This window comes from Stenella coeruleoalba (assembly GCF_951394435.1).
Source record: "Stenella coeruleoalba genome assembly, chromosome: 10".
In the NCBI taxonomy this organism is placed as follows: domain Eukaryota; kingdom Metazoa; phylum Chordata; class Mammalia; order Artiodactyla; family Delphinidae; genus Stenella; species Stenella coeruleoalba.
Window position 1 is genome coordinate 63,071,181 of NC_137156.1, and position 27,216 is coordinate 63,098,396.

Below are 27,216 nucleotides of genomic sequence, written 5' to 3' on the forward strand. Positions count from 1 at the left end.
ATGTCTCAAATAGGTGGACGATTAGGTATGCCTGCTTAAGCTACCCCCTTTACTGAAACTTTAGATCAAGTTGTTGCCTCCTGACAAATCTGCATACTGTTTGGATGGAGATACAACCCTTCCCTACCTGGGAACCTTGTTTCCAGAGATCCTTGCCCAATTGCAAGTGATACCCGGGTGGCAACAGACTCAAGTACAGATCATCACCTTTCTTTGATGGTCCAAGTCAGTGGGTTTCAGCCCTGGCTGCATATCAAAATCCTAGTAACACAGGTGTTGGGACTCACACAAGACATGTGGAATCAAAATCCCTGGGGCTGAAAACCTGGCATCCATATTTTTAAACACCTCTCAAGGTGATTGTTGTGTAATTTTTAGAGTACTGGTATTTGGGAACTAACCACAGGAACTGAAAATACTTTTTGTGAGGTTTTTTTTTCTCCTTTTCATATTCAAAGCTACTTTAGAGCACAGCTGCTTTAAAATGTCACCTGAGGGTCTTCAGCCTCCTTGAGAGGGCTGATTTGCATGAAGTATTTTCTAGATGCCAGGCAGAAAATGTAAGCTAAGCATAGGAGTGTTTGGGCTCGTGGTGACCATCTTTAGCATCAGGGAAGCATCTGTCTGGCACCTTGCAGGCTGGCGAGGCAAAGTGTGAAGTTCATGGTATTTCTTATTCGGAGAATAGCAAACTCTACCTAGGACATCATGCTATCTGGGTATGACTTGCTAAAATGCAACTGTGTCCGTCTGTGCATGAGATCATGCGTGCTGTGTGGGCCTAAATGTGCAGGTCCAAACTCCATGCCCTGTCCCAGATTCTCTGCCTGACTCTTGGACAGTGATCATGAAGCCTGAGACAACCGTGGTAGGAAAGGGAGGTCCTGGGTGGTCCCAGAGGGAATGAGGGTGATGGAAGATGCTGGGTAGACCTGGGGGGACAAGTAGATGGGAGGGGCTGGCTGTCTCCAGAAGGGATGGATGAGAGTGATGGGTGGGGTGCCGTGCTTAGGAGGAAGGTGTCACCAGCTAGATCGGAATCCACAGTTTGGGAGACCCGCTGTAACTAACAGATCAGTCTGCCCCTCCCCAAATCCTTAAATGTGCAGGCATCAACTTGTCATTTTGGATTTTATTAAGTTTTATTAAAATCACCTTGGAAATCTGCCCTATTTATCATAGACACCCTGATGTCTCTGAAACATCTCTGGGCATTGGGGTATTCACATTTCTCCTGCTCACCTCTGGCCCCGATTCCTGTTGGATTCCCAGTCTCTATTATGTGCTCTTGTTTTCCCCGTAGGATATCACCCCACCTCCCTCAGCCCTGATCTCTTCTTACCCTCAAAGTCCCACCAGCTGAAAGCTTTGGGAGGACCGACTTCCAGGCCCAGATCAGCAGAGTCCAACCACATCACAAGGATACCCTTGCCCTTAGCCTGGTCGGGACCCTTTACACTCATGCTGCTCCTCGTGTTATAAAAGCAAAGCATCCCATTCCTGGCCCATTGCCCCTCTCATCTAGCATCTCCTCACCCCTTAGAGACCTCTGACACCCCACTTACCAGGCCAACGCTGCCAGCTGGGAAGGAAGAGTAGAAAGATAGATTGAGGGAGGCAGAGGGAATGACCCTCCTGTATATCTTAATTTCAGCATTAAAATCGAATAGCCAGAGATCCGATTCTGTAGACAGAAGCCAGTTACACACAAATTTTGGCAAATCATATGCAAATAACACATGTGTCTACCCTGGATTACATCTGCTTAGATGTGTTTTTCAGGAGCAGACAAGGAGAGATCACGGGGAAAGAGTGTTCGGGATGTGGGGGCAAAGAAGCAAGAGAGGGAATGATGGATTCTTAAAGCCAACCACATGCCAGGAAATTTTACTTATGTCATTTGCTCAGCTAGCCCTTCTTAAGTGGCTGTTGTGCGCTTTGTATATTGGCCACGTTTCTCCCTATCATTTAAAAGTGGCTGCCATTGCCCCAAACACCATGTCATCACACAGTGAGGGCCAGAAACAGAAAAAGAAAGGGGAAAGATATCCTCACGCCTTTCTCTCTTTCATTTTTCAGAGAAGACAATTGCTTCTCAAAGCTACCCAATAATCTTCCCAAGGCCACAGAGCTGGGAATATAGTGGAGCAGTGATTTCAGTGTGGACAGTCTGACTCTAGATGGTCCAGCAGAAACATAATGCAAGCCACATATGCAATTTTAATCTTTTAGTAGCTACATTTAAAAAGTAAAAAGTAGGTGAAATTAATATATTTTATTTAACCCAATGTATCCGGAAGATTATTTCAATATGTCAACAGAAAAATTACTAGATATATTTTACATTTTTTATACTAAGTCTTTGAAATCTACTATATCTTTTATACTTAGAGTACATCTCAATTCAGTCATCATATTTTCACTGGAAATACTTGATCTGTATTTTATATTTTATAAAATTTATATATAGATACACATACTCAAGTTGTTCCAGATAGACTTAAAGTTTCCCAGTTATTGAATCAAGTAGTGGTTTTTGCATTCACATTTAAATTAATTAAAGTTAAATAAAATTTAAAATTTGGTTGCTCAGTGTTTCTAGCCACAGTTCAAGTGCTCAGAAGCCACATGTGCGGTGGCTACTGTATCGAATAGCATCATCTAGAGTCAGCACACTTAAGCTCATTTTGATCAAATTCCCTGTACCCAGGTACATAGTGATGTGTTAGTAAGTGTCCACCTATATTTAAGTGATGCACAAACTCTCCAGCTAGAAGACTGGAGACCTGCCTTGTGTTCTTGCCCTGGTTCCAATCAGCTGTGTGACCTCAGGCGAGTTACTCTATTTCTCTGGCCTTTGTTTACTCATTTGTTAATGAGGTGGTATGTCTCAAATGTCTCTTTGAGCTCTCAAATTACCTATTTTTTCTCTTTTCTAAAAGAGAAAGGAATGAGGTCATTATTAAAGCCATGGGCACCAGGGTACGCGCGCGCGCACGCACACACACACACACACACACACACACACACACACACACACTCTCTCTGTCTCTCTCTCTCTCTCTCTCTCTCTCTCTCTCTCTCTCTCTCTCTCTCTCTCTCTCTCTCCTCAAAGTAATATATACAATCCGTGTTGGCAGTCTCCAGTATCTGCTGAAATGCTGTGGGCAAGCATGGCTCCCAGGGTGTTCTCTTCCTCCCCTCCAGCACTGAGGGACTTTCTCCAGAATGCCCATGATAAAGAAACATTGAGGCATTGTCTGGCCTCCAAATTCCAGGAAATATTGCTAGTTTGTTCCCTTTTATACACTGCCTTTTAAGGAAGAAAAATCCTATACATGGAAGGAATTCTGCGTTGGTTTCTACAATGATTTTGAGTCACTGGCTTCCTGGAACAGGCTGTGTTCTTTTTTTTTTTTTTTTTTTTTTGCAGTACGCGGGCCTCCTCTCACTGTTGTGGCCTCTCCCGTTGCGGAGCACAGGCTCCAGACACGGAGGCTCAGCGGCCATGGCTCACGGGCCTAGCCACTCCGTGGCATGTGGGATCTTCCTGGACTGGGGCACGAACCTGCGTCCCCTGCACTGGCAGGCGGACTCTCAACCACTGTGCCACCAGGGAAGCCCAGCTGTGTTCTTTTAATATATATAAAAGAAAGGGCCTTGGCTCTCCCATACTCCCCTTTGTTACAGTTTGTATTGTGTGCACCTGACTTGTTAGTCAGAATGGGCCTTTGGGTTTATTGGTTTTTATAAAAGCTTTTATAAAAGTTTTTTATAAAAGCTCAACTATATTTTAGGTACAGAGCCGTGAAAGGATGGTCAGGGGATTCGAGTCAAACCAGAGAGTAACTACTGAGTCTGAAGGCCCAGCAATCCACATAATAATTGGATTTGACCAGAACTTGCCTTCCAAATGGAGGACATGGATGTGCCAGGGGCATAAAAACTTAACGGCCGTGTAGGAAGGTCTCAGTTCTGAAAAATAATTGCCCCAGACTGGTGACATTTTACTACTTAGAGTCTCATTTCTTTGGGTCTTGTAAGGTGGGCAAAGTGGAACTAGCCTCCTCACCCCAAAATGAGAGATTGTAGTCTGGGTTTGAATTTGGGAGAAGAGAATAATAAGAAACTGAATGAGAGAAGAGGGCAGGAGGGGGCAGGAGGAACTAAAACGACACTAAAGGAAGATGCTAAAAGTTGTCAGCCATTTTATGTGCATTATGCTAATGCCATACTGGAATTTATACAGACCAGCAAAGACATAAAGAATCTGTCACCAGTTTATTCTCTGCTTAAAGAAAGACAGGCTAAAAAGAATCAGGAGTGTGGGGTTTAGTTTCTTCATTTCTTTAACCAGCGTGAGAATCAGAAGGAAGTTTATAACTCACTTATTTGTTCATCTTTTCATCCATTCATTGTGGTAGGTAACTTTGAAAGATGGTCACCATCAATTCTTGCCACTCCGTTCATCATGTCCTTCCATTAAGAGCTGAGTTTGTTTTCCCCTCCAGGTGATTCTGGGCTGGCCTGTGACTTGCTCTGACCAGTGGAATGTGCTGGAAGTGATGCTATGCCCTTGGGAGGCTGCGCTGTGCCGTAAAGGAGCTCAGGCTAGATTACTGGCTGATGAGAGGCCACGCAGAGAGGGAGAGGCCAGGAGGAGGAACCTGAGGTGCCAGAGGTGAAGGAAGCCTTCCCACCCAGCCCACCTACTGTTGGAATGCAGGTAAGTGACCTCAGTCAATGCCAGATGGACCGGAAAAACGGCCCAGCTTTGAACACTGCCCAAATTCAGCACCAACAGAGTCATGAAATTGTTGTGGTTTTAAGCCACTATGTTTTGGGATAGTTTGTCATCCAGCCATAGATAACTGAATATATATGTTTTTGGCAGCTGTATTTAAGGGGTTCCTTTTTTTTAGTTTTCTAAAATAGATTTTTGATCATAAATATGAGTTGAAATTTGTTAAATGACTTTTTCTGCCTCTGTTAAAATGGTCATGTGGTTACTTTTCTCCTTTAGTCCATTAATCTTTAATCTGCTCTGCATTTTTGGTTGTTTTTTAGCAGAGGTATTGCACATCATCTTTCATTAAATTTATCCTAAATATTGTATGTTTTTTGATGCTATTATAAATGGTACCTTAAAAAATTTTATATTCTAATTGTTTGTGACAGTATAAAAATAACACTGATTTTTCTATATATTAACACTGTATTCTGTGACTTTGCTAAACTCATCTATTAGTTTTAGTAATTTTTAAAAAGATTCCTTAGGATTTTCTATATACACAATCATATTGTCTACAAATAGAGATGGTTTCACTTCTTCCTGTCCCATATTTCTACTTCTTATTTATTTTTCTTGCTTTATTGAACTTGCTATGACCTCTAGGACTATGGTGAATAGAAGTGTTAAGAGTGAACATCCTTGCCTTATTCCTATTCTTAGGGGGAAAGCACTCACTCTTTCATATCTAAGTATGATGTTATCTTTAGGTTTTATATAGATGTTTTTTATCAGGTTGAGAAAGTTGTCTTCTGTTAATAATTTGCTGAAAATTTTTATTATGAATGGATGTTGAATTTTGTTAAACACTTTTTCTTCGTAAATTAAATGATCACATTTACTGTCCTTTATTCTGATCTTTTAATGGATTGAACTACAGTGTGGTTTGCAGCCCCTCACATGGTCCCCAGTAATCCCCTTCTCCTGGTATTCATGCTTTTGTGTAATTTCCTCTACTTGAGAATGACCTGGACTTAGTGACTCACTTACAATGAATGTAATACAGCAGAAGTAGTGGCTTGTCACTCTTGAAATTAGGTTATAAAAAGACTGTGGCTTCCATCGTGGGTGACTTCCCTCACTCACTTGCTCTGAGGAAAGCCAGCTGCCATGTTGTGAGCCACCCTCTGGAGAGAGAGGTCCACATGGCATGGAACAGAGGGAAGCCTCTGGCCATTAGCCAGAGAAGAACTGAGGGCTTCAGTCCCAACAGCCCATAAGGAACTGAATCTTGCCAAGAACCACATGAGTCATCATGAAGCAGATCCGCCCTCAGTCAGGTCTTCAGATGAGATGACTATCCAGGCTGACCCCTTGACTACAGCCTCATGAGAGACCCTGTACCTGAAAACCCAGTTAAATAGCACCAGGATTCCTCACCCACAGAAACAGTGAGATAATAAATGTTCATTGCTTTAGTATGCTGCATTTTGGGAGTGATTTCTTTATGCAGCAATAGATAACTAATATATACATTGATTACTTTTTGAAGGTAAAATAAGTCTTGCATTCTTGGAATAAACCTCACTTCGTCATGAAACATTATCCTCTTAAACACTGTTAAATTTGATTTACTAATTTTATTTTATTTATTTATTTTTTTGCTGTACGTGAGCCTCTCACTGTTGTGGCCTCTCCCGTTGCAGAGCACAGGCTCCGGATGCGCAGGCTCAGTGGCCATGGCTCACGGGCCCAGCTGCTCCGTGGCATGTGGGATCCTCCCAGACCGGGGCACGAACCCGTATCCCCTGCATCGGCAGGCAGACTCTCAACCACTGCGCCACCAGGGAAGCCCGATTTACTAATATTTTTGTGTCTAGGTTAAGGATTTTTGTGTCTAGGTTCATAAGGGATATTGGTCTGTATTTCTTTTGTAATGTGTTTGTCAGGTTTTGATATTAGAGATAAGCTAGCCTCATAAAATGAAATCCCTCCTCCTCTATTTTTTGAAAGACGTTATATGATGTTCATATTGTTTCTTCCTTAAATTTTTGATAGAATTCACCAGTGAGCCTGGAGTGTTCTTGTAATGAACTTTTTTTTTCTTAATTATAAATTCAGTTGTCTTACAGATATAGGACTATTCAGATTTTGTTTCTTCTTAGGTCACTTTTTCCCCTTCTCCAGCTTTAAATATTAAAAGAAAAAATATACGGGTTGATTATCAAAAGAAAGGCAATTATGTTGTAACAAGAACTCCTAAGGCTGCTTTGCGTAGCAGGATTGTACAACATAAAAGGAACACGTTGCCTGGAAATGTATTGATGATGGGAAAAGACAGCATGGATGAGAGTTATGTTGGAGCAGAAGAGTGAAAAAGTATTAGGAGTTTTAGGTGTTAGCGAGTAGAGAGCAGGAGACTTTAATAAGTTGCTATGGCCTAAATCAGATTCCCTGATATCTCTGAAAGAAACATGCCTTAAGATTAAAATTCTTGTCTGCACCAAGCTTAAGAGTAACACCCGTTTGGGACAACAATATGGATGCTTGGAATACACAAGAGGAGGGATATTCAAACCTTTGTAAGCATCACTTTTCCATTGCTCTGATGTCACTGAACTTCATTAAAATAATGTGTACTTTGTTACCATTGCTTCATAACAAATTATGCCAAAACTCTGTGGCATACAACAACCATTTATTATTATGCTCGTGGATTCTTTGGGTCAGGAATTTGAACAAGACATAGTAGGAACAGGAGTTGTCTCTGCTCCGTGCTGTCTTAAAGTCCCAGCTCTCTCCAGCTCTCTTTTTTTCTCTACCCACGATGCCTTCCAGGCCCAGTCATCTGAAAGTCTTTTACTTTCCTTAACACACTCTGCATTTTCTCTTACTGAGGTCCTTCCTCCATACATGCTCTTCCCAGTACAGAATGCTCTTCTCATATCTCCTTGTCCAATTAATTCCCAGTCTCCTTTGGGGACCACTTAGATGCTACCTCCTGTGACCCTCTGCACCTGCTTCAAGTGCCCTTCCTCCAGGCTCCCATAATCCTCTGTACTTCCCCATTGTAAAGCTCATCACACATTATTTATTTCCTGATTCTAATGTCCAACTCCTCAACCAGGATGCTAGCTCCATGAAGCCAGAGACAGCCTCTATGCTGTTCAAGTGCTTTCCCTAGCATGTGGCACAAGGCTGGATATTTACTTGTTGACTGCATTAATGGGCAAGGCAGGCATTGTTGTTCCCATTCACAGAAGTGAAAACATGGTGGGGGAGAGTAAGAACCAAGCCCAGTCATGGTCAGTTCATGACATAGCTGAGTCTAAGTGCAGGTCACACCACCATCCAACACTCTCGTGCAGCCTGGAAACAGAAAATTTGCAACAAGCCCCCGCAGCGGTGGTCCTTGATACTCTACCAGCTGTGTCCACTGTCTTTCCAGCCTGGACATGCCAGGCAGCTGGGTCCATGGAGGGAAAAGTCCTGGTTATTAACTTATTTTTATTCATTTGCTTGTGAACCACCCAGTGAGAGATGGTGCTTTTGACTTGTCTTGGTAAGAAACAGCCAGAGAGATGCAAGTTCTATTCCCATGATTAAGACTTCTCCACAACTAAAATATTGATCTTAATTAAGAAATAATGCAGGGCTTCCCTGGTGGCCCAGTGGTTAAGAATCCACCTGCTAGTGCAAGGGACACGGGTTCGAGCCCTGCCCGGGAAGATCCCACATGCTGCAGAGCAACTAAGCCTGTGTGCCACAACTACTGAGCCTGCACTCTAGAGCCCGTGAGCCACAACTAGTGAAGCCCGCATGCCTAGAGCCTGTGCTCCGCAACAAGAGAAGCCACGACAATGAGAAGCCCATGCACCACAATGAAGAGTAGCCCCCACTCATCGCAACTAGAGAAAGCCCGCGTGCAGCAATGAAGACCCAACACAGCCAAAAAAAATAAAAACAAACAAATAAATTAATTTTTAAAAAAGAGAAATAGTGCATAAGGAGGATGCTGGGAACAGTGGCCATAGGCTATGGAGACAAGAGGCTTTTGTGAGAAGAGGAGAAGATGGAAGTTCCATCCGCTCTCATTGCCAGCGTTTTTCTTTCCCACTTAGAATAGTGACAAATAGTTTTCTTTTTTCCATTTGGGAGAAAAGTACCCGGAAAGTACTTAACTCAGGGAAAAACAAGCCCCAAAGCCAGACAACTGGATCACCCTGTCTCTTAACAGCTGCTACTAATGGGTGTAGAATCAATACCATCGAACCCCCAGACTTCCCAGAGCAGACACTTCCAAATGCCCAGCTCGGAGCAGGAGGAACTAAGAGGTGAGGCAGGGCTGGACCAGCCAGAGCTGGGCCCATGAGATGGTAACCAAACAACAGGCCCACACTCTGAACCAGGGCAACCAAGGGCATGTGGCTGGATGGCAAGCAGAATTCAGGACTGCGGCATCTCAAGGCAGGGTGAGAGAGGTCCCAAGGCAGAGAGCTCAGGAGCTAGATAAACAGGAGGAAAGAGCACCTGGTTACCAGAGGTAAGAAAGCCAGACAGTCATGGGAATTTCTGCATTCTGTGGCAATGACAACAACGAAATAACCTTGATACAGAAGCCAGACCCCAGCCCACAGAGGAGCTTCCCATACACTTCCTTTTAAGGATGAAACCATTTTAATACTCAATAAATAACACACAGGAACACTTTAAAAAAGAGCTATACAAGTGTCCGCTAAGCATATGTAAAAAGTCTCCAATGTTTTAGTCATCAGGGAAATAACAACTGAAGCCACGGTGAAAAACCATTTCACGCCACTAGGATGGCCAACCTCAGAATGACACCACCTCTTGGTGAGGATGTGGAACAACTGCCTGTAGGAATGCAAAATAGTATAACCACTTCGGAAACTTGTTTGACAAGTTCTTGTAAAGTTAAACAAATATACATCTACCCTTTGACTCCGTAGTTTCATTCTTACTATTCTTACCCAAGAAAATGAAAACACATGTCCTCAAAACGATTTGTATATGAACGTTCGTAAGCAACTTTATTTATAAATAGCCTCAAACTGAAAACAACCCAAATGCCCATCAGATTGAGAATGATGAAAATGATCATTCCAGGATGATGAAAATGTTCCATATCTTGCTTGTGGTGGTGGTTCCAAGGACGTAGGCAGTTGTCAAAACCTATCAAGCTGAACACCTAAGATCATTGCACCTTGCTGTGTGCTAATTATATCTCAGTTTTTAAAAGAAAAGCCATAGGCAAATTGAAATCTTTAGGTCTAGAATGACAAACACAAAGCTCATATGCTGTTGCTTCTGATTCTTCTCCCATGGCAGACATGATTAATTGATTTCAGCATTCTGTGCCCTTGAACTTCAGTGGGGCTTCAGAATACATCACAGTGTAGCTCTTCAAGCAGCCAGTATTAGTCCACCAATCTGTTAGAGGTCAAAGCCAGTGCAACTCATTCTTGCTACTGTGATCTCAACTTGTTTCTCTAGTTTGGTGAGGCCTGGGGAAATTCAAGTTTTCTATGAAAATAATCCATTTCAGAAAAGTTTTAAAGTAACTCAAAATCCCACTCTCCTATTACCATCACTAATACCATTGAAGTTATTTCCTTGTATTATGTTGTCCTAGGTAGGCTTATTTAACATACAAGTGCAGGTCCTGTTTCTCACTATTCTAAGAATTTTTCTAGGCTACTAATAGTTGTCATAACTTCTTTTTATTTTTTAAATGGTGGCATAATTCTCTGAGCAGCTGCACTATCATTTACTGACCCTGCCCCTATGGTGCTCTGTTTTCACTCATTCCAGAAATATAGTTTTGTTGGGTTTATAAATCTAGTTGACAGTTATTTCTATCAGCACTTTGAAGACTTGATTCCACTATCTTCTGGCTTCTATATTTGAGAAGTCAGATATTGATTTTTATATTTTTGTAGATAATCTAGCTTTTCTTTCAGGCTTCTTTTAAGATCTTCTTTGTCTTTGGCATTCTGTCTTTTCACTATGATGTCTGGATATGGCCTTTTTTATTGTTTATCCCGTTTAGGATTTTTGGGGAACTTTCTAAATATGAGGATTCACAGCTTCACCAAATTCTGCAAAAATTCTCAGCTACTATTTCTTTGACTATTGCCTCTTCCCCCATTCTCTCCGTTATCTGCTTTTCTAACCCTGATTGAATGTATGTTGAAATTTCTCACTCCATCTTGTCATTTTCTAAACCAAAGTTTTCCATATTTCTGCCTCTCTGAGCTGCATTCTGTGTAATTTCTTCAGATTTATATTTGAGTTCACTGTTTCTTTTTTCAGCTCTTTTTTGCTTTTCAACTCACAGATATTTTAATTTTTATTATAGCCTTCATTTCTAGAAGAAGTCTTTTTGGTTCTTTTGTAGTACATTTGCTGCTCATTTGTATAGTTTTTTCTTTTAAATTCTCTGTTATTTACATAATCATATTAAAATAATATTTTCAATTTGATAATTCTAATCTTTGTGAGTAACCTTTTTTCCTTGCTGTCTCTTACTCATCACAGTGGCTTGTTTATTGCGGCATTTTCTGGTTTTATATTGTGAGCTCATATATGATGGAACTTTGCCTGCAGGAGTTTTATGAGGCCTGGGTTGAAGGTACATGCTTGCCTCTGTCAGGAGTTTTAGGCACTAAAGACCTGGGTCCCTCTAAATTAAATTCTTACCTTGGGATTTTTTGGTATATTTCAGTGTATGAATCTATATGAGTGTTGGCCAGTGGCCTTGAAATCTCAGGGGAAGCTTTTTTTTCTCCTCCAACAGAATTGGTCCTAAGTCACTGTTTCTTGCAATCAGCCTCTGATAGGCAGTATTTCTTCTACTTCACCCCTTTTCTCAGGGTATAACCCCCTCTGAGTCCTGGATGGATGCCAGGTTTTGCTGCTCTGTGTCTGTATCACTACTCACATCTAAGGCTTGTTCTCCTTTCCCATCCACCCCTCACCCCAGTTAGCTTCTATGTGAGGAAATTCTCGTTCTCTTTTCTCTAAAGATGACCTCAGGCTGGGAAGTGCTTTTTGAGTTTTATTTACCTTCAAGGGCTGGTATTCCTGCCGATTTTCTAAATCACAGATGATTCCCTTACTTTACTTTCTTGCAGACTATTTCATTGCTATAAAGGAGATTGTGTGTGTGTGTATCATGTTAAGATATTTTGTTGCTAGAAGATCTCAGGATGCTCAAATTATTTGCTACTCTTCTTCAGTCATTCTGTTCTCTTTACATTGACTTATCTTTGTTCATAATACCTATTCTCTTCTTTCTAATTGCATTAATATCTTTGTATTTTTCCTTTTTCATTGTCATGATTATAAGTTCTTTTATGATAGCAATTTGATTTTGAGCCTTTTATTTCTTACTGTTTGTAAATTTTTAAAAAAATTATTATTTTATTCTTGGCTGCGTTGGGTCTTCATTGCTATGCACAGGCTTTCTCTAGTTGCGGTGTGCGGGCTTCTCATTTCCGTGACCTTTCTTGTTGCGGAGCACGGGCTTTAGGTGAGCAGGAGTCAGTAGTTGTGGCACGTGGGCTCAGTAGTTTTTGCTCCTGAACTCTAGAGCACAGCCTCAGTAGTCGTGGCGCATGGGCTTAGTTGCTCCACAGCATGTGGTATCTTCCCGGACCAGGGCTTAAACCCGTGTTCCCTGCATTGGCAGGCGGATTCTTAACCACTGTACCACCAGGGATGTCCCTGTAATATTTTTATTAATTCTTTTATGATATTGTGTTTGTCCTCGATTTGTTTTCTTAATTCTGAAAGATCTGGTTTAACTGTGGTCTGTTGATTTTATGAACTCACCTTTCAGTTCTTGTTCTGTTGAATTCGTGAGAAGAAGCACTCATGTTCTGTTTTTTGAGTTGTTTTCTTTTAGAATATGTTCTTCACTTATCTTTGGCATGCTTTGTCCTTTTCTTTCCTTTTGTTTATTGGGGTATTTTTTCCTAGTTTGAATGTGGACTGCTATATCCACACAGAGTATATTCTGTGAGAAATTTCGCTACAGGTATTTCTTGTTCTGTCTACTTTTCTGTAACATGAGAGCGTGGGGTAGGGGTGAATATTCTCCTAATTCACTGCGGAGTCCTAAAGCCCTTGCTTTCATCTGAGAAAGTACCTCCCTTCTCCTCTCAGCGGCTGTTTCCACTACTCTTACTCTCCCACCCAGCCCCCCACCCAAATAGAAGAGGAAAAGAAAATGTCACATTCTCTCCAGAATAGGTCTATAAGTAGAATTCTCAGGATCCTGTTGACTCACCAGAGTTACATGTAGGAGGTAGGCTGCACTCCACCGTATTCTGAGTTATTTTTTTCCCCTTTGTCACCACTTCTTGAATTCTTATGTCATTAGGTTATGCCTTTGTCTGGCTCCTACTAGTAAAATTTTCTGGTTTGTTTATTTTTTCTTAGTGTTTTTGTCATTTCCTTAGGAGTTAGAGAAAAAAGCCTCTCTGATCCTATTTCACTTTGCCAAATCAGCTCAGACTCATCTGTTTTCTATCTTCCATAATTCTCTCAAACTTCCTGTTAGCTGTAACAGACATTATTGTCTTCCAGCACTTTTATAGTTTCATTCCTTAAACACACACACAGCCACACACACTCTGCTTGGGGAGCAGCCATGTATAAAGGATGTGTTTTGACTGAGGTGCCTGTTTACTTAGGGCAGCTCACCAGCTTTTGGCTCATATGGACTTTTCTGTGCCAACTTGAGAAAGGCTTCTTGTGAACTAAGGCAGTACTCTTAAGCAATTACTGTACTTCTGTACCCCACAATTGGCTAATGTCAAGTACACGAGTTAGATTCATCAGGGCTTCTCAAACAGAGAAATGTCAGTTATCGGTGTTGGTGCATGAGGACATTTTTCTGGGGAAAGAGGCCTCAGCTTTCATCACACAACCTATCTAAGCCTCTGATTCCTCATCTGTGAAATGGGGATTATAATAAAGGTACCCACTGCAGAGGCTCATTATGAGGATTAAACAATGGAATTCTTATTTAATCTTATTTATTTAAGTAAAGCATTCGACCTAAGGCTTAGCATGTAATGAGTACTATTATTATTCTCAAAGGAGCCCATGTCCCCCAGATTTTAATAACCACTGAAATAGAAGATTTTCCTTCTAGTTTTCCACTGCTATATAACAAAATGCTGTAACATCTGGTGGATTAAACAACAGTTTCTTATCACTTGCTATTTTGTGGGTTGACTTGGACTCAGCTGAGCAGTTCCCACTTGGGGTCTCTCAAACAGTTGCCATCAGACATTGGCTGGAGTCATCAACAGGCTCGACTGGGTTGGCCATCAAGATGGCTCGCCCTCATGGCTGGTAGTGGATTCTGGAGGCTGGCTGAGAGCTCAGCTGTGGCATGCAGAGCGCCTACACATGGCTTCTCCTTGTGACTTGGGGGCTTCACACAGCATGGGAGCTGGGTCCTAAGGGCAAGAATCGCAAAAGTAAACTACCCAAGAGACCCAGTCATGGAAACCTCAAGGCTCCTTATGACCTAAGGGAGTGAATACTGGGAGATGTGAGTCCTGAGAGGCTTGGTTCACTGATGGAGGGGGAGGGACATTTTGGGGAAACTAGCTACCACAGTTAAAGGTCTCTTCTAGCTCTAATATTCCACAGTTACATTGTCATAAACTGTTCTCTTTTCTCATTTTATGCTTATAAGCAACCTTTTGAACTCCCATTTTAAAGATGAGGAGACACAGACAGGGTAAGTAACTTGGCCAGGGTCCCTTAACTCCAAGTCCAGTACTGTTTGCCCTAGTGGCTTGTAAACACGAACTGGAGTGCTGCCATCTATTGAAACCCTGCCCACATTCCTAGCATGAGGCTGGGTACCCAGAAGAGGCTGAACTTGTGCTTGCTAATGAAGCAAAGGTCTTTTCTTTGAGAACTCACCGAAAGAAGGAGTTGCTCAAGTCTTTCCCTGGGGTGGTTCACAGGACTTGAGAACTGCAAACACATTTTCCTTTACTGACTATATGTAAGACAGGCAAAAATCTCTCCTTGAACAGCCGTCTTCGGGAAGAGAAATGTAAACCAAAGCACGCTGCAGCCACTGCCCAGCCTCTGTCCTTTGCCGCAGACCTGGATGGGCATCCATGCTGTGCTGGGATGTTGTGTATCTATGACTGTGTGGTCACAGAGGAGGATCTTGACAGCTGAGCAGGCCCAGAATTAATCTTTTCCACCACCAAAATATAGATCAGCTCCAACCCATCCTGTCTGGGCATGTAGCTGCCCACACTGAAACAGGCAGCGTCAATTAAACACCCTTAAAATACCCTCCCCCAGAGGAACTAGTGAGAACAAAGTGACATGGTGGTTGAAGTTATGGCTGAAAAGTGTTTTCCTCTGACATACTTCCTCCCCCAGGGCATCGCGGGAGTTTGCCCAGCCTACCTGCCCAGGAGGGAGAGGAAATACCAGAGGCTCTGAGGGTCCCCTCTTAGTCTCTCCCTAACAACTGCTGTTCTGCCCAGCACTTCACAGTTTATAAATTCTCTCACATGCCTCTTCACAGAGATCTTGTGAGCTGGGTTTTACAGGAAAGGAAAAGCAGGTGGAAAGAAGGAAGGGAACTGGCTCAAGGAAATGTACAGGCAGACCTCCTTTTATTGTAATTTGCTTTATTGCGTTTCGCAGATATTGTGTTTTTTCACAAATTGAAGATTCGTGGCAACTGTGCATCAAGCAAGCCTGTCAGCGTCATTTTCCCAACGGCATTTGCTAACTTCATGTTTCTTTGTCTCATTTTGGTAATTGTCACAACATTTCAAACTTTTTCACTGTTATTATATTTGCTATAGTGATCTGTGATCAGTAGTCTTTATGTTATTTACTACTATGGCTCGCTGAAGGCTCAGATGATGGTTAAGGATTTTTAGCAATAAAGTATTCTTTAATTAAGGTATGTACATTGTTCTTTTAGACAATGCTATTGGACACTTAATAGACTACAGTATAGTGTAAGCATAACTTTCCTGTGCACTGGGAAACCAGACAATTCTTGTGACTGCCTTATTGTGATATTCGTTTTATTGCTGTGGTCTGGAATCCAACCCACAATATCTCCAGGGTCTGCCTGTAGTCAGTGAAGATCATAGTCAGAACCTGAATGATTGTCTTTGGACACCAAATGCCAGCCCCTTCTGCTCCCCTGCGGCCCCCACTGTCCCACAATTACAGTGGGAGCATTACCTGCCCCCCACGCCTCTTGGGGACCACAGTGAGCTACTCAGCCTTCCCCTCCCACCCGCCCTTGGTGTCTGCCGGTCTCCTCAGTGGAGCCACTTTGAGAACAGGACTGCCCCAGCCAGGTCACTGCAGCTCCTGGTTTTCAGTTCAGTATGTTACACAGCACAAGTTCCAACCATGAGACTTAATTTTTTTTCTTCCCAACCTTAAGTCTTTCAAAAACAGTCCCAGCTAAATATAATAAGGATGCCCTTTGGCACATCTTGCCAATCTTATGAATGAATCATAGAGCTCACTGAAGATGCCCAGGGACACAGTAGCTGCCATATAGTAAAAATAGCTGCTGTGCTGGAAGGTGGCACAGATGGTTCTTAATGAGCTCACCCTGCTCCTCCGGAGCCATGCAGTGGTGTGCACAAGTGAGCCTGGCAGGGGACAGGGTTACGCTGGGCTTCCTCTGGGCCTCCAGTCGGCTTATCAGCCCAGTGGAGTTCCCAGAGTCTTCCCACAAGCCCACAGTGCTGGCCGGGCAGAGCTGGCCCCGTTGCACACAGAGTCTGCCTCCTTTGACCACCCCTGAGGCACTGTCTTTGGTTGGGTTCCCCAGAAACAGAGCCTGAGACAGGGGTTTACTGGGGGACTACTCCCAGGTAAAACCTGTAAGGGAGTGAGGGAATCAGGATAGGGCAGAGAGGAGGCTGGGCAAACGTGTAGGTCAAACTGAAGTCTAGTCTCAGCCTAATCCCACGGGGAGCTCGAAGGCATGAGTTTTTCCACCTGGAGGTAAGGCCTTTCGCCCTTGGACACACAGACCAGTCACCGCTGGCTGGCAGCTGCTTCTGCGGGAGGGCGGAACCTCCCAGGCTTTTTCGGGTGAGGATGATTCCCTGGAGAAGGGAATCCATTAGTCACTGACACCCGCGGCAACTGGGGGCTGGGTGCGCTGGCCAGGAAAAGAGGAGCTCAGTGGGACGCCAACTGTACCTACTCCAGGCACCATTTCTCACCTATTGGGAAAACCAGAATGATCAAGCATCGGAAGGTAAGTCACTTGCTCATAGCAAAACATTATTTTCTATTTGTCCCAAGGGTGGGAGGAAGCCAAATACAGCATCAATTCATTTATCTTTCATCTTGCATTACGTCTGATTTTCCACACGCAGGGCAATCCCTGTGGCTGAGGAAGAAGTAAAAGTATAAACACTACTGAGTCTTTCTTAAACATTCTAACCTCCTATACGACCAGGGAATGCCATAGTTTTCATCTCACTTCCTCAGTTCTTTCACTCTGAAATAAATTCCCTGCTGAGATGCATGTGGTGTGGGATACAGCAATGATGGAGTAAAGCATTCAGTAAGTCTACTGATGATGTTGCTGGAAGAAACATGGTGACCATGGAAGGCAAATTCAAATCCAGAGTGGGCCCTTACTACCTGAGGACAACCCATTGCCTGGTTCAAGATGGAAGGGATTATAAACAACCTGCCACTGGGTACCTGAGGTAGGTACCATATCAGATGCCCAGCAATGGTCTTTGCTGCTGGCAAACTGGGGAAACAGGAGTGGCAGTACCAGATCATCTTGGTGAGGGGGAGTCCGTATTGTTTTTAATTTTGGAATGCAAGAGAAGCTCTAGGGACTCCCTCCTTCTTGCTATAATTGTCTTTAGTCCAAGGTCAAAGAGTCAGTGTGGGGATTCTTCCTCTTGCTGAACTGGGAAATGAGCCATTATGTGCTAGGATATAAGTGTGTAAGATATCAGGAGGCTGACTGAGGTGGACTAGTACCAGAGTGTAGTCCTGGGTCCCTCAGAGCAGATGTCCAATGCTCCTCAAATGGTCTGATGATTTCCCTGTCCCCAGAACATAGTTACCCTGGGAAATGGCCACAGGTCCGTTTGGGAGAGTGGTGATGTCATGGAGTAAGGGCAGCCTGGAGAAACTTTGATTTCCCCATGAAAGTAACTTCTTTAGGTGATACCATTACAGGGCTCAAGCAAGGTGGGAAGAGGCTTTTCAAACTGGGAAGGAAGGGACATTTTCTGGCAAGTGGATTAGTGGGACTTCGTACCTCTCTTACTAAGCCATTCAGTGCCACAGGAAGAAGCCAGTTTATCCCAGGTTAGGAATAAGAAGTTATGTACATACTTGTGATATTATCACATTATCCAGAAATTCTGGGTCTTCTAAATAACTCAGATCTGGGAACTGCTCTGGTGGCTCGAGGTAAGCTCCAGTTGGCCAAACTAGAGGTTTGGGGTTATAAGGTCAAGTGGCACCACAGTTAGCTGCCATCCTATTTTAGTCCTAAGGACCCCATGATCACTTGGCTACTCCAAAAAGCTCTGTGGTCAGACTATGCGAGTGCTACCCCAGCCTCTCTGCTGATTGCCGTGATCCCAAAGCACCTTCTGGAAGCTAGGCCACCTCTTGGCCTCAGCCACCTCTGTATCCCTTCACCCCCTGCTGATATCAGGGAACCCATTTTAATGCAGTCTCTCCCACTAGCACATCCAAACTACAGATAAGAGCTACAGTAGTGCCTTTCAAACATTCCCATTCGTTCCTTATTAATGTAATTCTCAATACTTTGGCAAAGAGAGTGTCTTCAGGGCCCTTTCAGGGGACATGTCTAGGGAATGACATGTCCCCTGACATATTATATGAACAGATCTCATATACTTAGTCCAACATTTATGGCTCCCTCCTCTACATCAGGGCTTCGTAACCTTGGGTCTACATTTTAATCATCTGAGGAGCTTTGACAAAATACTGGTGCCCAGGCCCCATCCACAGATATATATATATATATATATTTTTTTTCTTTTTTTTGGCTGCTTTGGGTCTTCATTGCTGGGGGCAGGCTTTCTCTAGTTGCGGCGAGCGGGGGCTATTCTTGGTTGCGGTGCGCAGGCTTCTCATTGCGGTGGCTTCTCGTTGTGGAGCACAGGCTCTAGGCACACGGACTTCAGTAGTTGCAGCATGCGAGCTCATTAGTTGTGGCACGTGGGCTCAGTAGTTGTGGCTTGCGGGCTGTAGAGTGCAGGCTCAGTAGTTGTGGCACATGGACTTAGTTGTTCCGTGGCATGTGGGAATCTTCCAGGACCAGGGCTCGAACCCATGTCCCCTGCATTGTCAGGCAGATTCTTAACCACTGCACTACCAGGGAAATCCCCATCCACAGATATTCTCATTTAATTGGTCTTCAGTGCAACCCTAGCATCAGTAGTTTGAAAAGCCCCTCAGATGATTCTAATGTGCAACCATGCTTGAAAGCTGCCATTCTACATTAGGCCGTGAAATTTCTGGAACTCTGTTTTATGTTGGCTGTCATTGAATTCAGGATTAAGTCCACCAATCAATTAGAGAGAGTAATTAGAATAGTAGTCACCTGCTCAAGACAGTCCATTAAACATGGACTCTGGTCAGAGCACTCCAGTTGACAAATGCAGGTCTATCCATGTTATGTTCTTGCCTCCCTGGCCCAGCATCTTCAGAATCAATCCCTACACACGCCTCCATGCTTCTTTCTGGCACAAATTAGCAGGTTCTTGCACATTTTTAAATACAGATGCCTTTTCTTCCCAAGTTTGACTTTATATTTGGCCTCCTGTGACTGCTGGGTTCTGATCTCCTGATAGGTCTCAGGGCAATGAGTGGTGATGGCCGGGGGTGAGGGGAACTTGGAGGGATTTAGAGTTACCGGGCCAAGTAACTCCTGTGGGTGAGGCATTCCAGGCCCTCAAGCAGGCAGGGAAGTCAGGGGATACTGTTCTAACAAAAGCAGGATGGAGGGGCTTAGTGCTCCTCTTGGTGAGCTGTCCAGTGTACTGGGGGCAGCCAGTTTACCACCCGTCTGGCCCTGAATTCCTCATACTTTTCATACCATTTGATGGCAGCACCATTAGATCACCCTGAGCTTTGCCTTCAACGTGCTTTCCAAGGCAGCCACAGGAAAACACTGTTTTCAGGAGTCATGCCTTGGACTGCCTGGTCCCCTTCCTTATTGCCAGCTGGCCCTTCAGCGCCATCCCTTCCAACTAAGTCAGATAACCAAGCCCACATTCCTTCCCAGGGTTTTGTAGCTGGGACCGACTTCCAGTCCCAATTTCTGGATAAGTCAGGTGTCTGATGGCGAGACTGACTCTAAGTAGGAAAGGCATTTATTAAAAACACATTGCCATAGCTCGTAGAAGTGTTGGGAGGGTGGAGGATCATGCTCACAGCTGAGCTCCCAGAATCACACTGCAGACCTGCCTTGATGAGGACACTGCTGCCTCTGGCACTAGAGGAACACTCCCCCTACCTCCAGCCCACCCCTCTGAGGCTGATTTTTCCCCAGGAAGTGACTTTGTACCCGTTGCTGACCCTGAAAGCTAGATGCCTCTGCCACCACCCTGCAGCAGGTTCTGAATAGAGCCGCCTTTGTTGAGTTGCTCATTTCTGAAATTGTATCTCACACAGGTGAGAGTTGACATATAGGTCGTGTGCCTGTGTCCCAGCAGCAACGGAGGTTGGGGAACTGATTTTCCTGGGTTCTGCTCTCCATAAGCAGAATTTGTAAGGCTGGTATACGCGATTTATCCTAAGGAATTGGCTTATGTGATTGTGGGGGTGGGCCTGAAACCCTCAGGGCAGCCCGGAAGGCTGGAAGCTTCCAGGCAGGAGTTGATGCAACCATCTTGACGCAGGAGTTTTTGTTCCTCAGGGAAACTTCAGTTTTCCTCTTAACACTTTCAACTGATTAGATGAGGCTCTCCAACATTATCTACGATAATCTCCTTTACTTAATGTCAACTGAGCAACACCTAGATGGAGTGTTGGATTGAATCACTGGGCTCTATAGCCTAGTACCCATAAAAAGTTAACACATAAAAATACCCATCACAGATGGTTATTTCTCAGAGTTAGCAATGGTGTTCAGAAGGTCCTGGGAACCCAGAAGACGTGGCAGATGTTTACGATGCACCCCAAACTCACCACTAAAGAGGAGATGATGAGGATGATGGTGATGATGACGACGCCTACAACAATTTGTTGAGCTCCTACCATGCAGCAAATGCCTAGTCTATTACTATCTCATTTAATCCTCACAATAATTCCATAAAGTGGTTGTAATTATCTCCATGTTATCAATAAAGAATCTGAGGCTCAGAAAGGTTAGTTCATGGGCACAGTGCACGTGGAGGAGAGAGGAGCAAGAGATGCTCTGCTGGATTCCAAATCTCCGCCCACTCCACACTGCCTCTCCAATTGTCCTAAGAGGGCACTTCGGTAATTTAACTAATTCTCAACATTCGTGCTAAGGAGGGGACGAAGGAAGTCAGTAAAAGCAGTGATTCTCCAACTTTAAGGCACATAAGGATCACCTGGAGAGGTTGTTAAAGCACAGATTTTTTTTTTTTTTTGCAGTACGCCGGCCTCTCACTGTTGTGGCCTCTCCCGTTGCTGAGCATAGGTTCCGGACGCGCAGGCTCAGCGGCCATGGCTCATGGGCCCAGCCGCTCCGCGGCATGTGGGATAGTCCCAGATCGGGGCACGAACCCGTGTCCCCTGCATCGGCAGGCGGACTCTCAACCACTGCGCCACCAGGGAAGCCCTAAAGCACAGATATTTTGGCCCTATCAGCTGTGATTCTGATCTCGTGGGTCAGAGGTGGAGCCTGAGAGTCTGCATTTTTTAACAAATTCCCAGATGATGCTGATGGTGCTGGTGTGGGACCAGACTTTAGGTAGCATGGGGTAAAGAAATCCACACGTATTACGAGCATCTCTCCCCAGTGAAACCTTTAAGAGCGACATCTGTAAATAGCAGACAGCTGACTAGAGTGGGCGCTGTTTTCTCTAGCCTGGGGCTGACAGTGCAATGATCAGAAGTCAACGAGGTGATCCTGCAGGAGAAGCAGCAGCAAAGGGCAGCTTGCTAATCTCTTTGTCAAAGAGGAGCCACTGTCAGAGAACCGGGTTTCAGTTTTGTGAGCTCTTCTGCAAGCCTGCAAAAACCCCGGTCCCGGGCTCTGAGGGAGCCCTGGTAGGAGGATTTGACACAGCATCATTTTCCCCACTGAGGAAACTCTAGGCAGAAGTTCAGCTCTTGGAAGAGAAGAGAGGATGGGCTTGGCATGGGTGGGGGCCATGGCCAGCTCACTCGTACCGGGTATCCAGCCATTGAAGTTCTACCCAGGCCCATGCTTGACTACGTGTGAGGAGACCCCACTGCTCTCTCCTGGCAGCTTACTGGAGTGGGGATTTAAGACACGGTCCTGAGCGGTACCAGGAGAGGAATGAGCATTCAGAAAATGGGAGAAGAGTTCCAGTTCAATCATTTAAGCTATAAAACATCTGAGTCTCAGTTTTGTCACTTGCAAAATGGGATCTACCTTACAGAGAAAGGTTTCAGTGCATGGTTGTAAAATTTTATATTGCTTTGACTCTTTCCCTGCCTCATTTCCTTTTTTATTTTATATCCTTTTTTATTTTATGTGACTGATACTACAACTGAGCACAAACTGTTCTCAATTTAGAAGGAAGAACAGTCACTTCCAGATTCTTTAAGGATTTGGATAATCTGGACTTGATCAAATACCTGGGTGAACATGAGACAAGATAATGAGAAGGGTTTCTTAGCTTAGGCCTCTGGAAAGCAGAGCCAGAAGCAAAGACTAAAACATTGACATTAATTGTTTGTTTTGTTTTTTTCTCTTTTAATCAATATTTTTAAATTGAAGTATAGTTGATTTACATTGTTGTGTTAATTTCTGCTGCACAGCAAAGTGATTCAGTTATACATATATATACTTTTTTATATTATTTTCCTTTATGGTTTATCATAGGATATTGAATATAGTTCTCTGTGCTATACAGTAGGACCTTGTTTATCCATTCCTTATATAAAAGGTTACATCTGCTAACCCCAACCTCCTACTCCATCCCTCCCCCAATCCCCTCCCCGTTGGCAACCACCAGTCTGTTCTCTATGTCTGTGATTCTGTTTCATAGATAGGTTCATCTGTGTCATATTTCAGATTCCACATATAAGTGATGTCATATGGTATTTGTCTTTCTCTGTTTGACTGACTTCATTTAGTATGATAATCTCTAGTTGCATCCATTTTGCTGCAAATGGCATTATTTTGTTGGTTTTTTTATGGCTGAGCAGTATTCCATTGTATCTTCTTTATCCATTCATCTGTCGATGGACATTTAGGTTGTTTCCATGTCTTGGCTATTGTGAATAGTGCTGCTGTGAACATAGGGGTGCATGTATCTTTTTGAATTATAGTTTTGTCTGGATATATGCCCAGGAGTGAGATTGCTGGATCATATGGTAATGCTATTTTTAGTTTTCTGAGGAACCGCCATACTGTTTTCCACAGTGGCTGCACCAACTTAGATTTCCACCAACGGAGTAGGAGGGTTCCCTTTTCTCCACACCCTCTCCAGCATTTGTTATTTGTAGATTTTTAATGATGGCCATTCTGGCCAGTGTGAGATGGTACCTCATTGTAGTTTTGGTTTTCATTTTTCTAATAATTAGCGATGTTGAGCATCTTTTCATGTGCCTATTGGCCATCTGTATTTCTTCTTTGGAGAAATGTCTATTTAGGTCTCATGTAAATCAATGAAGCTAGAACACACCCTCTCACCATACACAAAAATAAGCTCAAAATGGCTTAAAGACTTAAACATAAGACATGACACCATAAAACTCCTAGAAGAGAGCATAGGCAAAACATTTTCTGACATAAATCGTACCAATGTTTTCTTAGGTCAGTCTCCCAAGGCAATAGAAATAAAAATAAAAATAAACAAATGGGACCTAATCAAACTTACAAGCTTTTGCACAGCAAAGGAAACCATAAACAAAACAAAAGGACAACCTACAGAATGGGAAAAACTATTTACAAATGATGCGACTGACAAGGGCTTAATTTCCAAAATATACAAACAGCTCATACAACTCAACAACAAAAAAACAACCCAATCAAAAAATGGACATTAATTGTTTGAGAAGTGTCTAGCCCAGGGTGGTAAGAGTGGGGAAAAAGAGAAGGGGGGCAGGGATAAGGAAAGATGCAAAACAACATGGTGCAACGTGTTACCACCCTGGGTACCACTTCACGACAAGCTGAGAAGGAAGAAGCAGGTAACTTAGCAGGTATGTTTATCCAGCACATGGGACTCCTCCACAATAATTGCAAGGGAGAGCTAATCTTTTATGGTAGTCCATGGAAGAGAGAAAGGAGGGCACACTTGGTGCTGCCATTGATGAATGCCAAAGGGGGAAAGCCTTTGCCTCCCTCCATCTCTTGTTGTGTCTTGCAAGTATGGGCACCTTGAACTTTAGCTGGAAACTAATTGATGTTCTCTGGCCCCTCTCCTAGGGATGATGGTAGATTCTCTGATTCCATTCCAATCTCCCCACCCATGATATCTGTAGCCAATTTCCCCACTAAGTTATTCAAGAAGCAAGCAACTTCACCAGGGCAAGCATTGTCCTTGTTCCCCTCAGAGGTAAGTCCAGCCTCAATATGAGGAAAATGTCTGCCTGCCTTGAGCATGACTATCATACCCCTGGTATAATTGTGGCAAGATGAATTTGACTTTTTCTGTCCCTGCAAGTGTTGCCAAAGTGGCTATAAATGGCCTCCCTCTCAGCCACCTGCAGGGGTGGTACCAGCTCAGATTAAAAGTCTTCTTGATTCCAGTTCACTCTGACACAGTGGCTGATGCATAGGAGATGCACAGTGTGCATATCTGCCCCCTTCAACACTCCTCTTATTTATGATTATGTTGGCATTGATCCTATTAAATAGCTATTTTCCCCCATCACCTCTTTCTTTTACATTTTCTCCCTCCCCTCTTCTTTTATTTCTGACCTCATCTTTGTAGTTTAATCTCTTCTTTGTGGTTTTGTATATCCTTTGTAATTATGAAGTGGAAGGGCTCTTTGGTGATAATTTCTTGAGAAATTCGTACCAGAGAAGAACAAGAAATTTAAAGTCTTCTCTCATCTCAACAAAGAGCTGTAGTTCTGTTTATGTCAGTAGAGGTGCAATTCAGAAGTACTAAACAGCCCAGGTTAAGGCTCCAAACAGCTTCTGTGTGGGTGGGCAAGGCAATTAAAAACTAGACATGTTCAAGTTTTTAGCGGATGTCTAGGTGATCAAAATGCTGTCAACACATCCAAAGAGGAGTCTGCCAGCTTTTGTTGGAACAACACAATTCTCATGTCCACAAAGGAAACTCTCATCTTTTCTTCAAGTTCAGTGTCAAACTGGAGAGGAGTATTAATGGGAGCTGGGGGGTGGGGGTGGGGGAATGGGGATGGAGCAGAGACAGCAGGTGGCTTTGTGTTTAAAGGACAGCCAAGGAGACACCCATTAAAATCGGGATTATGCTACAGAACTTTAAAACACCAATCTCTAAAGTTCTAGATGAAAAAAGAGATGAGTTGCTTTAGGATGTCTCTAAAGGTGGCTTTCAAAAAGTTTGAAGGGCCCTTCAGCACACGCTGGGTTTGCAGCTTGGAATGGCTCATTGTCATTGCCCTTAAGTTTTTGTTGATTCTCTTTAGTGTAACAGAAATGTTGCCATGAGCTTCATGTATACCATCTCGCTCTTCACAATAATAGGCATTAAAATCTCCATTTTGCAGATGACAAGACTGGGTCTCACACAAGTTAAGAAGCAGAGCAAAAGTTACCCAGTTTCCAATAGTGAATAGTTGTTCTATTCACTATTGAAAGTGGGGTAATGAAATTTCCAAGTATGATTGTTGAATGGTCTATTTCTCCCTTCAATTCAGTTAGTTTTTGCTTCAATTATTTTAGGGTTCTCTTGTTAGGTGCATATATAACTATAATTGTTATATCTTCCTGATGGAATGACCCTTTTATCATTATAAAAAGTTCATATTTAACTCTAGTAACATTTCTATTTTAAAGTCTATTTTGTCTGACATTTGCATAGCCACTCCAGCTCTCTTATGGTTGCTGTTTGCATGGCATATCTCTTTCCATTCTTTTACTTTCAATTTACTTATATCTTTGAGTACATAACTCAAAGCCCATTGAGTACTAACTCCAAAGCTTATTGCTCTCTACTCTCTGAGAAGACACTTCAGATTCAAAGTAGTTCTATTTTAGTCTACTACCACTACATTTTGTAAGTGACTCAAGTTTCATTCTGCTTTGTTCTCTCATTAGAATACATCCATTATGGTATAGATTAAAATTCTCTTTTATAGAAAGGCTTTCTGAAGAAGGTTTTTAAAATAAAAAAAAGTCACTTGAAAGCCAACAAAAACGTTATTTATTAAACTTATATATCTCAAAGGAGCTTTAATCAATGAAAACTAGGAGTTGGATTAGAAAACATCAAAAGGATGGAAGAAAGACACTGTAATTTCTGTCTGATGTACTCTGGTAATTTTTCATTTTCTCCATACCTAGTTGTTTGACCATCTGGAGATGTATAACTAATAGAAGACACTCCTACTTGCACGACCAACTGGGACCCATCATTAAACTGAACCCACACAACTCCACTAGTTAACTGTGTAGCCCAACCAACATTTTTCACAAAAACAGACTTGAAAAGTTGTGCTGATTTAGGGAGACAATCTTTTAGACTACTAGGAGAGCTGTTAGTTCCAGAAGCTGCACCTGCAAGGCCAAGTCCTTCATTTGTAACCTTAGAAGGATTAAGTATTGGTGCCTGTTTTGGAGAAGCAGCACTATTTATGATCATTCTATTCAGAGGTGGTGTCTCTCTCATTGGGTAGTTTGGATCCACAGAAGGAGGAGGTGTTAAGGCCTTAGGTGAACTAGTACTACTAGGTTTTCTTCCTAAGATTATTGGGAAAAGGGAGCACTTCCACTTTTCTTTTCCTGTTCTGAAATTATGGATTTAAGAGATAATAAAGGGTGTTGAGTAAGCCAATACTTCTGTGGAAAGCAGAACAGTGTCTGGCACATAGAAGGTGGTCAATACGTTTTAACTAGAGTTAGCAGAGCTTAGATGTTAAGGGCCTTAACACCACAGATCCTCAGTTTCCTAACCTGTAAACTGGGGATGACAATACCAATCTCCAGAGGGATATTGTGAGAACCAGTGCAATACCATGAACAATGCAATTAACGGAGGGCCTAGCTGTTACTGTTTATTATCATCAGGCTCTTTGAGTCAATAGAGGAAAAGAATGAGATGTTCAAATGAGAG

At 43.1% G+C, this 27,216-nt stretch overlaps 1 protein-coding gene across 1 annotated transcript in view; it reads left to right on the top strand.

The window, feature by feature from the left end:
- The window catches only part of LARS2 (leucyl-tRNA synthetase 2, mitochondrial), a 278,070-nt gene that overhangs the window by 11,842 nt on the left and 239,012 nt on the right, over positions 1-27,216 (top strand). The window contains exon 2 of the mRNA XM_079934198.1: positions 4,512-4,726. The gene's annotated coding sequence lies outside the window, so the exon portion shown is untranslated. The remainder of the gene's footprint in view (positions 1-4,511; positions 4,727-27,216) is intronic.